We start from the raw sequence: 18773 nt of genomic DNA, 5'->3' as shown, positions 1-18773 counted from the left end.
TAAATTTACGGGAGACAAAAACCATACGATGTGCTAGTTTAGGTGTTATGCGGACATGCACTTATTACAACAATCAGCGCAAATTGCTGCGCCGCTTCCACCCTCTTAAGCGTGCTGTCTCCAGACCAGAACTCCATAAAAGAGAATCGGCCTGACCACCATATCATAATGCAATTGGATAGCAACTGAAACCATCCTAGCTTTGTCCTCCACACTAAGGGCCCATTACAGCTTCTTGTCAATAATAACCGCACAGTATTTAATCCTTTCAGAGAGCACTAGCGGTACACCCTCAACTGAGGCTTGTCAATGGTTTGTCAATTTCCAATTTTTCTAGGGTTTGCAGCTGATCTGAGTTGTTCAAAGCAGCTACTGACGATACCTAGGAATCCCTCTTAAATGTTCCTCAGTGTATTGAGACATTTCTCCCTGACAAGGATTTCTAAGTCAACATCAAAAGTCATCACTTGGCAGCCCCTATCCTCTAGGTTCAAAAGCTGTTCTGTCATAATCCCCACCCAACGCAGGAATGAAAGAAAATCTTCATTGGACGTACCTCTTCTCACCGTTCTGACACGCATCAGTCTGCTGCTGACTTGTACCAAAGTCTGTTCGGCGCACACAACAAGTAATGAACTTTCAGTGACTGCTGGTGGCACAGTATTCCTTCTATATTAAAAATAGCACCAAAATAGCATAAATTTGCTTCGAATGGGTTATGTCTTAGTTTGATAATGAAATGTACAGCTATTTCGGTAGACCTGCCCTTCCAACGTAAATAAAAGGTGTCCGCCTTACACTGGCAATCGATAGCTGTGGAGCATATTTCAGGTAAAAGATAAAATACCGAAAAGGTCTGTCCATTATTAGCGTTAGACATATTTCATCTTTCATCGTCCTGCTTTCATTTACATCTCTTATTACACCCTCTCATGTTTTCGCGGAAGCTTGCCCAGCAGTCCCGGTTATCCCTGCTTATCTCACATTTAAAAATACCTACTTCCAGTTTGTAAGTAATTATCCTAGTCCGTGCGTAATTTACTCCTTTTGGCATTGTTGCGCTTACTGGAAGCTGAGTGATTCCTTCCACCACGAACTAACTCAAAAATCTAAAACATAGAAGTTATGGGTACCTCCGAGTTCCCTAATTCGATACTTAACGAACTGTATACCCGATTTACAAATACCTCCACTAACCAGCGAGAAAAGACTTTGTAAAAATCAAAAATTGTATTGGCGCATATGGGGAGACAGTTAGCTTTTCGCGTCTTTTAAACATTGCGATTTTTTGACTTGAACGCTGTTTTGATCTAAGTGTGCGATATAACGATCTTTGACGACAGACAGATCGCCATGAAGGCATTTATTTGAATCCAAGATGATGAACTCGGATATCGTACGGAGGAGTCGAGCCACGCTGGCGTCCATAAGGCACCTTAATGTCTCTTTTTGCTGGGTCGGGGGATACAGCGATATTGAAGTGAATTACAAAAGCGAGACGGACTGCTCTTTACGACCACCGCTGTGTTATCTCCTGAGGAAAATCGAGGAAAACGAGATTAGGGCAACGGATTCTCTGTGGACGAACCGGGAAGGTTGCGAGGTCTCAAGCTTTTATAGCTATGCAATGACTAAATAAATCTGTATATATTTTTGTTGTTGTATTAACAGTGCTTCGCCCCATTCAATGGGCACGATCACTTACAAGTAGTCATCAAAGTCCTCTACGGATGTCATCACAGGTCATTGCGCTATAGCACCAGGTGGCGCATACCAACGAGCTCCCTCTACAGAAGCTATCAGGATGACGAGGAAGAGGAGTCGATTCAAAACTTTCTTTTCGAAAGCCAGGTCTGCGAACACGACGACTCACACTTGTCGTATATATACCGAATGTCGACACACATGTATATACACGATATATTACTTACGTATCAGGATGTTCGTTTACTAATAAAAGCGTTCAAATGTTAGTTAAAATTAGTAGCTATAATTAGTAATCATTTTATAGCAAAGGTATTTGTGATTACAGAGTTATGAATTAATATATGATATTTTATATGAAACCGCACTGCTCGTACTCGTATGACCGCTCTTCGGAGATATTCGTTTACTAGTGACGCCGGTAGAGTCGTGTTGTCAGTGTTGAACTTGTAGGGATGCATTTTAATAGGCGTGACAGCTCGGCTATTCCTGACCTGATCGTCCTCGATTTCGTCGTCGGATTCAAGTTCAGGGCTATTGCTACACCAAGGTTTTATCTTATCGGAGGAGTAAACGGAGCAAAATTTCTTGTTTGTTATTTGGTAACCTGGGATGTCTTCCAATAAATAGCGATCATTTCCCAGGGCTTTTCGAACTATGTATGGCCCACGGTATTTAGGCTCAAGCTTTCTTGATTCACCCGTCGAAGGTGGTTCATTCTCTATTACAACTAGGTCTTCTTCGGTGTATATTTTTGGCTTTTTATGTCGTTGATCGAAACGTTTCTTCCATTTCTCACGTTCGTTGAGAATGTTGACTTCGGCTTGATTGCGTTTTTCTAAAGCAGTCAACTTTGATGGCTCTTCGTCGATATCACTATGTATGGCGGCAAGTAATTCGTTAGATACGACGTCTCGGAGTTTAAAATCGAAGACAAGTTCGTTTGGACTAAAACCTGTCGTAGCATTTTTACGCGAATTAACTGACCATTGGAGATCTCTCAATTTCAGATCCCAGTCTTTCGGATTTTCGGTGGTAGTTCGCAGAAATGTTAGAATACATTGGTTCGCGCGCTCAACCTGACCATTTGCACGAGGTGTGCGAACAGCAGTTTTTGTGTGTTTAATGTTATTTTCATTGCAAAAATCTTCAAAGGCTTTCGAAGTAAAAGATGTTCCTCTATCGGTTACGATGTGCGATGGAAGACCAAAATACGATGACATTTCGTTAAGGGACTTAAGAACGTGCAATGTTTTAGTATCGCGAGCGGGCTTTACAACAAGAAATTTACTAAATGCATCAGAAATAGCAATTACGTAGCTATTTCCTCGCTTGCTGCGAATAAAGGGACCTAGGTGATCTATATGAATACGATAGAACGGAATTGGCTTAATAGCGCCGATATAGAGACTGCCTTCGCTTTTGTCAGTACGTTGTCTTTGATAGCAGCATTTTATACAAGCAGCTATATAGCTCTTTACGTACCTTCCCATATTTGGAAACCAGTACGTCTGTTGAATGCGTTCGAGCGTTTTTTCAAGAGCGGGATGACCTGTCTGATCATGGCATAATTGAACAATGCGCCAGCGTACACCTTTGGGTACAACAAATTTTGCACCACCAGGTTGTTTTCTATACAAACGGTTGTTACGGAGTTGATATTCTGATTTTATTGCTTGTGTTTGCGATGACTTTACTGTACCATTTAAATTATTTATGTGTTGTCGTAGTTTTTCGTCCTGCATTTGCATCGTAAGGAGCCAATCATTCATGTCGATATTTACGTTCAATACGAATCCAGCTGGCTCAACCTCCCTAGCAGGTTGGTCAGGCATTCGGCTCAATGCATCAACATGTTGTAACCTACTACCTTGACGATGTACGCATTCAAAATCGTACTCGAGTAATTTTAGCCACCAGCGTGCTATTTTGGCCTTAAGTTCTTTATTCTGCTTTACTTGCGCGATTGCAGAGCAGTCTGTTACAAGACGAAAGGGTTTTCCTAGTAGGTATATGCGAAAACGTTGTAGTGTTTCCACAACAGCGAGAACTTCGAGCTCGTAGCTGTGGTATCGAGTTTCGGTATCGGTGCAATGACGACTATAATAAAATACGGGCCGCAATTCACCCCCATCGGTTGATTGTAGAAGTAGACCTGCTAACCCAACACTACTTGCGTCGGTATGTACTTCATGTTGGGCATTGTAGTCATATAACACAAGGATTGGTTCATTCGTTAGTAGGGAAATTAATGTTTCGAAAGCATGCTGTTGCTCAGAACCCCAAGTAAATTTTTCCTGATTATTTTTAGTTAGTAAAATGCAGAGTGGTTTCGATAAAATTGAATAGTCCTTTACGAATTTTCGAAAGAAACCCGTGAGACCTAAAAATCTTCTTACCTCCGTTACATTGGTAGGCCGTTGAAAATTCTTTATGGCGTTGACCTTATGTAGTCCCGGTGTAATGCCGTTCTCGTTAATGCCGTGTCCAAGGTACTCAATCTCTGTTGCCAGGAACTTACACTTATCAGGGCGTAGTGTAAGTCCTGCTTCTTTGAAAAGTTTTAGGAACCGCTCTAAACGTAGCAGTCCTTCACATATAGTTTTACTTGGTATTACGATGTCGTCTAAATAAATTACAACTTCGCCCGAATTCATTTTAGCCGCGATTTTATTCATTATAGACTGGAAAGTCGCCGGCGCGTTTACGAGACCGAAAGGCATACGGTTAAACTCGAAGTGTCCATCTGACGTTACGAACGCGGTATATTGTTTTGACGGCTCATCGATTTCTATCTGATGATAGCCCATACGGAGGTCGAGAGTACTAAAATACCGGTTACCCGCGAGTTGCGCAAACTGTTCCTCCATGTTCGGCATGGGGAATGGTTGTTTCACTGTGTTTTTGTTAAGGCAACGGTAATATATGCAGAGTCTATGCTCTTTGTTCTTTTTCTCCACTAAAACAACTGGAGACGAAAACGAAGATTCGCTCGGACGAATTATATTATTTTCTAACAAATCCGAAATTATTTGCGATATTATCGGACGTTTAGCAAACGGAACTCGATATGGTTTTAACTGAATCGGCGTATCATTCTTTAGAACAATTTTCATTTTTGAAACCCCGCATTTTCCAATATTTTCGATATTACTTGCAAACACTCCTCTGTACTCGTTTAGTACGTTTTCGAATTGTTGATTATCTTTTTCGTTTAACCCGTGTGGACTAGTTATGTTACGAACTTGCTCGATACGACATTCATCGTTTTCAATTATTAAACGCGTACTCGAACCGCACAGTACATCCTTCCCGAGGAGTACGTTTTCCGAAATTAGCTCGTCACTAATAACCACTAGATTTGCTTCAAATGCGTGATCATCAATCTTTAACAATACATTCATTACGCAAGTGGAAATGTATTCTCCACCACCAAAACCTCGTAGCACTGTTAATACGTTTTTGAGTGTTCCTATACGGTTAGCAAATGTTTTTCGTACTAGCGTACGGGTACTACCTGGGTCGACGAAACCATTTGTGGCATGACCATTTACGCTTATATTCTTCACGATACCGTCGTTATTTTTTTTAACATTTTTATAAACAACCGGAGCTTCTATTGTGTTTACGATATCTTTCTTTTGGGCCGGACACTGTTCACTTCTATGTGTCGTGCGCTGACACTTTGAACACCTTTGTTTTTTCTGTGGCTCTGTACAATTAATAGCTAAGTGACCGAATTTAGCACAGTTATAGCACTTTAGATTATTTCTTGCACGCGGGATTTGTTTAATGTTAGACGAATCAACGCATTCTTTCACAACTACTGGTTGCGATTTTGTTGTGGAATAACTTATTTTTGGTTTATATGCACTTTGTTGTACGTCGTTATAAACATTGTAACTCATTATGTCCTTCAACAAATCTTGACACCGCGTATATTCGTTCGATATTTTGCGTTTAAGATCGTTATCGTTTACACCATTTATAATGTGTCGCGCAATACTAGATTCTGTTAACCCACCTTTATTTCCGAGTGCTAACATTTTATAAAAGTATTCAACCGGCGATTCGTTTTGGTGACGTTTTGTTCGCGAGAGTTTTATATGCGAATCCGCTTCATTAATCGTACACGGAAAATCTGTTAAGAATTTGTTTACAAACTGTGGCCAATTTACAAACGCGCACTGTAGTGAATCGATCCATAATTTTGCGGCACCACGCATTTTTTTTTGCACAGCAAAAATTATGGCACTTTCTTGCCAATTATAGGCATTTTTCAGCATTTCAACACGTTTAACGAATTGTATTGAATTTAAAGATGTTTCGCTTGTTGGGTTATAATCAGGTAATAGCTCAACAATATCTTTGATCTTATAAGAAGAATATTCGGAATACAATGGGATTGGAACACTATTTGCATGAAAAACATTGCTTCCAATTGGAATTTGTTGAAAAGGTGCAGTTGGTATCTCTGCCCTCTGCCACTGCGGCATGAAATTGCCACTTACATACGTTGTTGTTGTTGTTGGTTGCATATTTGTATTACACGTATACACGGGTGTAACGGGTGATGACGATATTGTCGGCTCGAAGTTTTGCGTACGCGTATTCACTCGCGCATTTACATTTGTCGTTGTTTGTTTATTTACTAGGCGCTCAATAGTTTTCTCGAGCGCAGATATACGTTCTACCATAGTGACTTCGTCTGCTTCACTTTCATATTCGCTAAGATTATTTTCTTCATTTATATTTAAACGTTGCAGGAGTTGGTTTTTCGTGCCAGAAGTTGGCAAACCAGCGTCCTTGCATTTTTTTCGCAATTCTTTTAAAGTGATATTTATTTTCGACATTTTGTTTTGATTACTTTATTCGATGTTATTTGTATACACGACAACACAAATGTACGAGCGTTTAGTAATGACACACGTGCGAGTACGAGATAGATATAGACACGGTTTTTGAAACGTTAGCGAATGCGTATAATGAAACACAAACCAAATATAAAACGAAAATACAAAGAGATGCGACAATTGATGTACATGTGTATGCACGAATTGCAAAACTACCAATTCGAATTTTTCCGTTGAGCGCAGCTACAAAGCGTATGTCGCTGGAGCCCTAAAATTTGCCGGAGTCTCACAAAATGTGTGGTTATGTTTCGTGTTAAAACGTTTGACAATGAAACTTTCTATTTCACGCGTTTTCACAATTAAACCCGTTTGGTTATTTAGTTTTGATAACGCTTGTTGCAGTTATACATTTTATTAATATTTTAAATTAATAATTTCACAAATTTTCGCACCGTTCGTAGGCGTAGTTCAATCTTACTTCTGAACTGTCGTATATATACCGAATGTCGACACACATGTATATACACGATATATTACTTACGTATCAGGATGTTCGTTTACTAATAAAAGCGTTCAAATGTTAGTTAAAATTAGTAGATATAATTAGTAATCATTTTATAGCAAAGGTATTTGTGATTACAGAGTTATGAATTAATATATGATATTTTATATGAAACCGCACTGCTCGTACTCGTATGACCGCTCTTCGGAGATATTCGTTTACTAGTGACGCCGGTAGAGTCGTGTTGTCAGTGTTGAACTTGTAGGGATGCATTTTAATAGGCGTGACACACTTTGGGGCATAAGGTTTTTGGCAGAGGTTGTGAAGTGGATCTTCCACACCTACTTCAGTTCATCTGATAAAGCAAGTGGTTTGTTGAGGACCATTAGGACGTTGTCTGGTTGGACGTATTTGCCGTCATCTGGCACTCAATGAGGGCAATCACAATGGACAAAAATGTGTCTGAGTGGCAGTTTGGGAAATTCCCACGTAAGGGGGCCCCACCTTATCTTATCCAAGTGGCGTGACACCACCTAGTTTTCCAAAATTCGATATATATTATATAGGTCACTTATACACTCGGATTTATAGCAAAACGAATATTATATTGCCTGCAGTTTGGTGGCCCCTCCCACTTTTTCAAAAACTTAAATAGATTCAAAAATATCGAGTAGAAATGTGAACCTTCTGTGATTCTGTCAAAATTTTCTTAAAATCGGTTGAAAACTTTGGACGCCTAAAAAACTTTCTCATGCACACATTCCTTTTTATACTCAGCTGAACAGAGCTCCCAGAGTATATTAATTTTGTTCGCATACCGGTACCCCGTAATGGCATAAACTAATCGAGATAGATATAGACTTCTATATATCAAAATGATCTGAGCGAAAAAAGAAATTCATTTAGCCATGTCCGTCCGTCCGTAAACACTATAACTTGAGTAAATTTTTAGGTATCTTGATGAAATGTGGTATGTAAGTTCCTGGGCACTCATCTCAGATCGCTATTTAAAATGAACGAAATCGGATTATAACCAAGCCCACTTTTTCGATTTCGAAAATTTCGAAAAACCGAAAAAGTGCGATAATTCATTACCAAATACGGATAAAGCGATAAAACTTGGTAGGTGTGTTGACCTTATGACGCAGAATAGAAAATTAGTAAAATTTTGGACAATGGGCATGGCACCGCCTACTTTTAAAAGAAGGTAATTTAAAAGTTTTGCAAGCTGTAATTTGGCAGCTGAGTATGTAATATTCGGTTACACCCGAACTTAGCCTTCCTTACTTGTTATTTATAAAAGCATTTAGCGTACATAAACTATCACACCCTAATGATCAGGTATTTTTACCGTAACATTTTCCAATTCACAGCAAATTCAACTAAAAATACTTGTACATACCTACTTAGTATATACTTGAAAGCCTACAAAGAAAAAAACACGTCAGCTGTTGGGTGGGTGAACGCCCCTCACGAATTTCGGATGACTGTGTGGGTCGGATGTTGAAAAATTTGTAAAAAAATGTGCTACGTTGATATTCTCATAACGAAAGGACAAACTCAAACGTGCACATATGACAAATTTTCAAATGTTAGTATGTTGGTGTTGACTGGTGTTTGATAAGCATTCGTAGTTTGACTTTGTGACATTTCTCATAACATTAAGTTGGGTGAGTTGGGATTCGACTGTCATATCTAAATTCTCTGGCTACATTACGTTAAAAATATTCGATATATATCACTTATTGAATTTTAAAAAAGAACGGTACGTGCACGGACTCTGAGGAGCATTAGTAGATGCCCTTCCCACTTCAAATTTGTGTTGGTATATGTATATTTGAGATTAAACTTTATAATATGAGAGTTCTTGCATGCCTTATTTACTTTGCATTTCAAATACTACTTACATATTAATTTTAAACAATTTAGGGTTTCTTTTCATACTGAGGAACTTATAGTTTTTGATTTTTCTCTGGTAATTTTTTTTCAGCATGTAAAATGCACTTTAAACTCTGTCCTGTAGTATGAGTAAACTGCCAAATTTCTGTTTCTTTTCATTTACTTTTAAATAAAACCTGGTTTAAAAAAAGTGCTTCCACTTTTCTGCCTCTACCTTCAAAACTGAAAGAGGCACATCGAATTTGAAGCCCCAGGTATTTTTAGCCCCTGATAGGCTATTATCGTGCATAATCCAAATTTCAATACCTCAAAAAGCTATAAGCAAAAAACTGTCAATATTGAAAATGACAAAAGAAAAGTATCGCTACTTTGATTGATGATAGTTTTGACTATTGGAGGGGCACATTAATTTTGCTCGTACTTTTAGAATCTCCGTCTGAAAAACAACATTCAGTTTAAATTCCATAGCGTTTCAGCGATGCCTCAAAATTTTATCGAAAAAATTCAAAAAAAAAAATCAAGGGTATCGCTTGAAAAAGTGTAAAAATCGACGTTTTTTACGTTTCGAAGTTCTGCAAAAACTTACTATCAATTTTCTTGATTTTTAAAATCATCAGATCGGATAGTCAAAAGGTCAAACTTAATGTCCTTGTACTTTTTTCTTGCCTTAAGTTTTTTGCCCGTGTGTAAAACCCGAGTATCCAAAAAAGTAAAAGTTTTTGGGATTTGCCCATATGTATACTATACTACACAGAAGGCTCCGTTTAGCCCGAAAGTAGGTTTTATTACAGTTAAAAAGTGAGCCTCACTGTTCCTCTACACTCTTTTTCTCATTCTTTTCTATTTTATCTTCAATTTTTCTTATTATTATATGTATTGTTGATCCTTTATTCAATTTATCTCTGTCCGATCCTCAAACCCATTTCCATTTCCATTCCCACTTCAACTCGTCGTCTAACTCCTACTACATTTTCTCACTCCCATTCCCTCTCTCACCGCAATTTCCTCATGTATGGAATCTCTTTACCAAATATGAAACACCAGTTTCACCTGACTGACCGATTTTTAAATCTTTGTTCGTATAAGCCATTACAAAACTGTATGAAACTAACGCAAGTATAATTTTCAAAATTGCATTCATTTATGTATATAAGTTAAAGACAGCCAATTGACCTGTTCTCCTGCTCGATCATATTCCTCCCTGATATAAACCCAATAAACAAAGGCATTTGTTAGGTTGTAGCTTCTGCAAAAAAAAAAATACTTTTTATCTTCTTGCCTTTCTCCCCTCCTCTACTTGTTTGATCCTTTTCTCTACTCCCGCTTTTAAATCCTCAAATTTTCTCTTTTCTGCCCCATTTTTCCGCTCATTCTATTTTTCTTCGTCCCTTTTCTATCCCTTCCCTCGCACTTTATCCATTTTTACTCCACTTCCTACTCACACTTTCTTTCTTCACCCTCATTCTCTCTTTTTTTCTTCTTCTCCTCCTTCTTTTTCTTCCACTCTTCAATTCCCATTCCTATCTCTTGTTACTCGAAAGTAAGTAACCATATGGCAACAAAAAAAAGCAATTTCGCTGTTTTTACAAGACTCTGAAAACCAAAAAAAGTGTGTACAGAAACCCTCTTAACATAAGCTTCGGTGTGGACTTTTACAACTTTTTTTCGTATGAGCACCGTCTCAGTCTCAAGTTAATTTTAGAGAGGTGTAAAAGAGACACATACATACATAAACTGCTATACAAAATCACAAATATTGAGAGAGCGCGTTCTCTTTGCGGAGGGTATTATATTTTGCCCAACCTTCTCACAAAATTAACCAAGTCTACCGCATAGCTTCTAACAAAGGTATAGTCAAGTGTGTCTTTTGAAACTAATCAATTAACCCGTACTATTCTGACTGGGCTAATGAGAAAATTACTCATACGTCCCGCCGAACGACTATCAAACACAATCCATATATAATTTTCCTCAACAACCTGATCTAATATAGCATTCACATTGCGCCATAAACTCGAGTTTACGGGCTAATTATTTTCGTGTTTACCAGTAATGTTTAGCTCCAAAATGGCCCATGTGAAAGCCAAATAAACTTCAAAAGTTATAATAGAAATGATCGCCGAACAAAGTAGTGCACACAATTCTCAAAAAATTATATATTTTATTAAATTTTTTAATTAATCAAAATTTTAAAATTATTCGAAAATAAAATAACGCTTGCAAAAATTATTCACATTAAGCATCCTGTGTTAATGTTTAGGCTTATGCCAAAGGTATTAGTAAGTACGTAGTAGAGTCCCAAACCAGCTACGTTATCGCAAGCTTTAAAGCTTATTACAGTGGGTAATTTAACCATTGATACAATAAAATGTGATGCATGTTTATACATATGTTCATATGTATTCACTAATTTACTACTTATATTTGCATATTAGGGTGGTTTTTATTTACAAAGGTATGCGCTTATTATGTGAATGACTTAAGGACTGAAAAATGCATAGATTTAGTTAAAAGTGTAATTTATTTTATAGAATTTTGTATGAAAAATAACATTTTTAACAATTAAACGGAGAGGTAATATAAAGTCAATGGTCAAAATATAAATCGGCATTATGACCACTTAAATGGCCACAAGATCAATATAAAAGTCTCTCAACTTGCTGGCTTCAATGTGAACGATACTATGACCATTCCGCTCTCATATGGGCAAATCTTTTTTTTAGGAGGCCAAAAACCAAATTGACCGGGTTTTTTTTCTCATCTACATCTATTCAAATATTAATTGGAATTTTTTAGGTAATTTTTATTATTTTCGCTTATTTTTTGTTCAGTCAAATGAAAAGAGCTATTAGTGCATGCGAAGCATATGAGATGAAGATTTTTAGAATACGAATACATGAATATGTATCGAAGGAATAGTTTTCGGACCGCCTCTTCCTATACTATGGTTTCGTGTCATAGAAAAATCATATTAAGAACAGCTCCACCGACGATTTTACTTCCTTTATATTAGGTCGGTTAAATGTTTGTCCGCTTTTCATACAAATCTTGCAATCGATTTTTAAGTAACTTCTCATTGAGCTACAAACGTTAAACTTTACACATAGGTTAGAAATCCGTGACAATGCAACAAAAGGGAAAAAACCGTTAGGAGGCGCACGGACCGAAATAATTAGATAAGAATTTGAAAATTTTCAAACCAGCTTTTAAGTAACTAAATCAAATTTCAAACTTAATTCAGAGGTCGATGATAGCCGATGACACAATACAAAAAGATTCGCTAGGGGGCGCACGGGACGAGATATTTAGAAAAATCGTACGAAAGGGAGGGAATTTTGGGATTGATTTTTATGTAAGTTCTCATTGAGCTACAACAACTTCACAAATAGGATAAGATGCCGAGAAAATTTAAGCAAATGGAATAAAAATTCCGTTAGGTGGCGCACGGATCGAAATATTTAGATAAGAATTTGGAAATTTAGTGTTTTGAGATCGATTTCAAAGTAACTTCTCATTGAGCTACAAACATGAAACCTCAGTGACAGGTTAAGACGCCGTGACAATGCAACAAAAGGAAAAACTATCCGTTAGGTGGCGCACGGATCAAAATAATTAGATAAGAATTAGAAAATTTTCAAACCAGCTTTTAAGTAACTTCTCGATAAGCTAGAGACTTGAAATTTCAAACTTAATTCCGAGGTCGGTGATAGCCGATGACACAATACAAAAAGTTTCGCTAGGGGGCGCACGGACTGAGATATTTAGAAAAATTAAACTGAACGGAGGGAATTTTGGGATTGATTTTTATGTAAGTTCTCATTGAGCTACAAGCGTAAAACTTAACAGATATGTTAAGGCACCGAGAAAATGTAAGAAAAGGAGAAAAAATCCTTTAGGTGGCGCACGGATCGAAATATTTAGATAAGAATTTGGAAATTTGGTGTTTTGAGATCGATTTTAAAGTAACTTCTCATTGAGATACAAACATGAAACCTCAGAGACAGCTTATGACACCGTGATAAAGGAACAAAAGGAGAAACAAATTCCGTTAGGGATAATAATTTAGAAATTTGAAACTGGGTTTTAAGGAACTTCTCGATGAGCTACAGGCTAAAAATTTATAGCTTAATTCAAAGGTCGATGACAGCCGATGACACAATACAAAAGGTTTCGCTAGGGGCGCACGGACTGAGATATTTATAAAAATTAAACTGAACGGAGGGAATTTCGGGATTGATTTATATGTAAGTTCTCATTACGCTACAAGCGTAAAACTTAACAGATAGGTTAAGACATCGAGAAAATATAAGAAAAGGTTAGCAAGAATATGTCTTTATATAAGGAGGCATTTTTCGCTGATTTTCGTCCATTTATATAAAGGAAGTGCTTAAAATTTTTTTATTTTATTTCTATTTTTTCAAAATAAAACTTATTCAACTAAAAGCGCAGTATCCACAAAGCAAGAGAAAACAGTCCAAATAACAATATCCACCTCTCAAAAAAACTCGTACGCTTTCTGCTACCAATTTCTCAAGATTGAAATTTTTCACAAAAAAATGTATACGAAATTTTTCTTTAGCGTTTTGTCATGAATTGGATACTGCGCTTTATGCCCCGGTTTTCAGTGCGAGTTTAAACTACAGTTGAAGTTGACTAGAGTTGTGATTGCAAGAAAAGGGGGTCCTAAATGTTCTTTATTATACCATCAAAATTTAACACGCTTTTATTAGAACAATTAGGACTGTAATATAAACTGTAAGATTTAATAATTTAGGTGTAAAGTTTTAATGTTAAAAATATATAATTATGTACAATATAGAATTCTTTTGTCGCAGACGAAAAAGCCTAATTATCGTTAAAGGTTACAATGAACTTATAAAGTGTTATATTTCTTTACAGTCAATTTATTTTTTACTTTTTAGTTAATTTTATTAACCAATAATAAAAGTTTTTTTCTTTAATTTTATTTCTAATAAAAAACCTCAAAATATCACAATTAATATTCGAAACAATAATTCATAAAATTTATGTAAATTAATTATAAATGAATAAATTTGAAATCAACGAAGCAAATGTGACAACAACTTGAATTTGCAAAAGAAAAGTGAAGGTAGGGAACCTTCAATTTTCAAACAGCAGCAAAATTAAGCTTTAATACTTATTTATATTTACAGCCATGTTGGCTGTATGCAGAGGCATAGTTTGACCTTAATAAGGGATGGGGCTAGAGTTACAGACAAACTACTGGACTTATGGGTCAGATTGAGCAATGCATGAATTGAAATTGCACTTGAATTACAGAAAATACACTAAACAAGAGAAAAAAAACAACCTCGTGCACAAAAAGCATTGGGAATTCTATGCAAAAAAATCATAAATACAGTCACTGCTATCCCTGGACACTCTAATAAACTAAACAAATACAGCTTTCTTCCTCCTAGCACGGATCGCTGTGCGACCACAACAGTTAACAGAAACCAACTTTATAATCAGCCCTATTCTGCATTTCGACTTGGATTGGAATTTTTTCGATTTGGCAATTTTGGTATTCTGTGTTCCAATCTCTTTCGATCCAACTTCGAATCGTTCGATTTTGTGTATTCTGCATTTCGATCGTAGTTCCGTTTTTCTAAGTTGCAAATTAGTTGGCGGAAAAATATTTTCTTTTTAGTTTTTTATTACAGAATTTTAGCAAAAATGTAAGTAAAACTTTTTGAGAAACGTAAAAGGCTTGATGATGATTGTTTTTTATATGTTTCCAGGCCAAAAACAACAAGTCGATGTCGAAGTCCCTGGACGTATTTGCCCCGCAAAAGTATCTAACACATACTTGAAAGCATTCTTATTAAGTCGAAAATTTTGTGTAACCTAAATAAGAAACTAAGTCATTAAACTTTACCACTTTTATGTTAAATTTCTTGCAATTCGTCACTCATCTCAAATGGATTACACAAATCTCGCAATATTTGCCTTTCGATTCTCGCCTGGCCATTTTCGTATGCGTTGCTTTCCAACTCAACAAATAATGCCGCGGCTGTTGATTCCATTATAATAAACAGCTATAATTTGTGTCTGTTGTTGTTGCTGTTGTAGCGATAAGGTTGCTCCCCGAAGGCTTTGGGGAGTGTTATCGATGTAATGGTCCTTTGTCGGATACAGATCCGGTACCACAGCACCATTAAGGTGCTAGCCCGACCATCTCGGGAACGATTTATGTGGCCACATTAAACCTTCAGGTCATCCTCTCCCTCCCCACCCCCAAGTTCCATGAGGAGCTTGGGGTCGCCAGAGCCTCGTCTGTTAGTGAAACAGGAGTGGCCGCGGATAGATAAGGTTGACAATTGGGTTTGGAGAAGCTGTATATGGCGCTGGCAACCTGAATAGTTGCGTTACACAGCCCCTTGAATCTTACGACAGGCATACCTACCGCGGGAATATTCTGACCCCCTAACCCGCTGGGGTATTTATGTCTGTTCGTTGGGTCCAGTTATATGCCAAAGCAAGCTGCCGGAGTAGAGGAAGTTGAAGCGAAAACGTAAACAATCCTTGCGGAAAGAACAAATAAATCTTCATAGAGTATTTTAGGCCACTGCAATGAAACTAGCATCCATAAAATTCAGAAAATGTCAGCTATATTCGTGCAGGAATCCGTTTTAACAAAACTTGGTGGCCACGGCAGGGAATTGGCCAAAAGAACGACAAAAACACACTTACAATTATGAAAGCACTTCACTCAACAAAATATAACACTGCGGAAATATATTCTATTCCTTTTTTTGTACAAGATGGCTTGGATAATAAAATATAAACGTTTTTGAGTGTTTTTTACAAATTTTCTTTAATTTATTTTGTTCCAATGTTCACACATTCCGTACAAACAGCTGCTTTCGAAAACTTATTTGCTCTTCCTCTTCTCGTTACGATTCCGCCGTAATGCAGAATACCAAACTTCGATTTGAGCGGAGCGTAGAACGGGAACGTAATCGAAATGCAGAATAGGGGTGAATAAACATTCCCAGCAGGGATGATTGGGCGGATTTGCATAGGTGTCTTGCTTTTGACGGCAGTATTTCCATATACACGAACGGCTCCAAACTAAACGATAGAGTTCGAGGTGTAGTCTACTCAAGGGACCTAGACATCAACTCTCCTTCAGACTACCCGATCACTGTTCCAGGCAGAAGTTTAAGTCATCATGGAAGCCGCAGTTAGGATAGGGACATACAATGTCAGCAAAGAAATCTTTATTTTCAGCGACAACCAGGCTATCATCCAAGCTCTTGGCTCCTACTAGTTCAATTCTGAACTTACACAAAACTGTCGCCGATTTTGTCAAGATATGGCTGAACAGAACCGTGAAAACCTCACATGAAACTTCGAGCGAAACTACATTGCAGATGCACTCACTAGGCAGGATACAACCAGGCAGACTCCTCCTGACCAAAAACGTTTAGCTATGCCCCTTGCCAGATGCAAAAAAAAAATAAAATAAATGGAAGGCGCGATAACCTCCGAAGAGATCTAAGGCCGAGCTTCTCTTCCAATTTGCGTCGTGCTCCTCTTGATTTTCCCTACAAATTGGCCGGACGGGACCTACATGTTTTATGCCGACTCCGAACGGCATCTGCAAGGCAGATGAGTTTTCATTGAGAGCTTTTCATGGCAGGAATACACCTGGAGCGCTTGCCAAACACTGCCGAGGAGCGACCCCGCTTAGACAAATTTTGTTCTAATTGAAAAACCAAGCTAATGCTAAAACAGCAAAACAGATGGCTACAAACGCCGGGATGTCAGACATCCCAAATGGGATCCTTAAAGATCCCGTCACGTGTACAACCTGTATAGGTATACAATTTCCACACTTGTGGGCGCACTAACTGGGCATTGCATTATAGGTGGGCATGCGGAAAGGTTATGAGCGCCTTATCGTCGATGCTGCAGGAGTTGTAAAGAGGACGAAGAGGAGGAAACGGTAATTCACCTCTTCTGCAACTTCGCAGAATTAAGTGGCGCAAGGCAGCGCTTTCTGGTTGCTCTATTTCTAGATAATCTGAGCCAGGTTGTGGAACATGTCCTCAAGGACTTGGTAGCTTTTATCAGGTCCTCAAAATGGTTCGAAGAGCAAAGGTTATGATGTCTGGTATCGCAACGGGCTTAATATCACTGGCCTAAGTGTCCACTCAGGCACCCACTTCAACCTAACCTAAACTGTCCCTGCTATTTAACCAACTTTGTTCTTACAAATAATATCGGGCTTTTTGAGAAACCGATACCGACAAATTATTATTTCGTTTTCGATATCGATTTATTATCTTCCTGGGATTGGCTTGTTATAGCCGAGTCATCGCTTTCTTATTCGTTTATATTTAAGTTGTATCAGAAACAAGCTATCAGTCGTCGATCACAATTCGGTAGCGCGCCGATAACAAATTGATAGTACTCCTAGAAGAAATCGATAACGTTTCGATAGCAAATCGATCTTTTTTTGATAAAATATCCATAATTTTCGATAACCATGCGGTAACTAATTGATACACTTTGTTATCGATAACTCGTCGATAAGAAATGTATAGCACGTTGCTAATCCGTCGATAACAAACTGATAACTCATCGATAAAACGGACCAATAACACTTCGAAGATAACTGATAACACGCCGTCTGTTTTCGGTTCAGGCTTCGGCTTCGGAAGCCAATCTTCGGATTTGACTTCAAATCCCTCTTTTTCTTTTTTCATTCCCTTTACTTTCTTTTTTGTCGTTTCCTTTATTTTTCTTGGCTTGCTCGTCTTAATTTGCCGTCTGATTTCGCTCATATCAACTCGACTATATTCTGGATTCCCCTATACACATCAACAAAAATAGCAATGAAATGACGTAATCTGCTGATTCTATGCTGGGGTTGTGCTCCCCTCAACCCATCACCTTCCGTCTATACCTCTGTATCTTTTTATACATATACGAACGTCCAAAAAATAAATAATTAACTCGTTTTCGTATTACTGTGTTTCCCCTCATAGTGTACAAGTACAAGTGTGTTGACTTATCTGTCAGGCATTCTGACAGGCACTCGCTGGATTCGGAATGACAGCGAATTCAAAATGGACACCATTACCGAATGCTCCGAATGATTGAAAAATTGAAAAAGTCGAGACGATTGGTAGACAAAAATGTTGTCGTTGAGACCAAAAATGCGACTCTAGACCTGAGATTTCCATCAGGTGTGCGAGGCTGTTTGTAGTTTTGACGTTTATCGCTTAGTGAACACACTTGGTATAGGTACACTATGTTTCCCCTGATCAAGTGAAGCAGCAAGCTCGCTACGAAACGCACCACCATTGTAAATTTTACCAAGTAGCGCAACTAACAGCTGATCGGTGAAAATTCGCACATTCACACGCACAGTTCTCGACTCAGTTTCAAAACAAAACTTTAGATTATTTAATTCAAATTTTAAAGTGAGATAATCCTTACATATTTATGTATACAGAATATACATGGCGTTTTTGTTGTTATTAAAACAATATTTTTATTTATATTAAAGCTTTTATCATTTTTTTTTTTAACTTCGAAAAATCTCCGAACACCATTCCTTCATTATATGACATTCGATTGCCTAGTCCACTGCCTTCCACTCTATTCGCAACATAACCTCTACTTAAGCTGCCAAACTATATAGTAAACAATGCGCACCACAAACTGAACCGGCTTTTGCACATCGCATAGTAAAGCACGTTTAACAATGTTTTTTTATTTTTTTTATTTCTACGTCATACCATAAAATTTTAATTATTTGAGTTTAGGTAGACAAACGTGAG

At 37.7% G+C, this 18773-nt stretch overlaps 1 protein-coding gene across 1 annotated transcript in view; it reads right to left on the bottom strand.

Annotated features, from left to right (window-relative positions):
* Positions 1–18773, bottom strand: part of frj (farjavit) — a 112113-nt gene that overhangs the window by 66657 nt on the left and 26683 nt on the right.

This window comes from Eurosta solidaginis, chromosome 2, assembly GCF_040869045.1.
Source record: "Eurosta solidaginis isolate ZX-2024a chromosome 2, ASM4086904v1, whole genome shotgun sequence".
NCBI classification, from domain to species: domain Eukaryota; kingdom Metazoa; phylum Arthropoda; class Insecta; order Diptera; family Tephritidae; genus Eurosta; species Eurosta solidaginis.
This window is presented reverse-complemented; position numbering and strand designations above follow the sequence as displayed.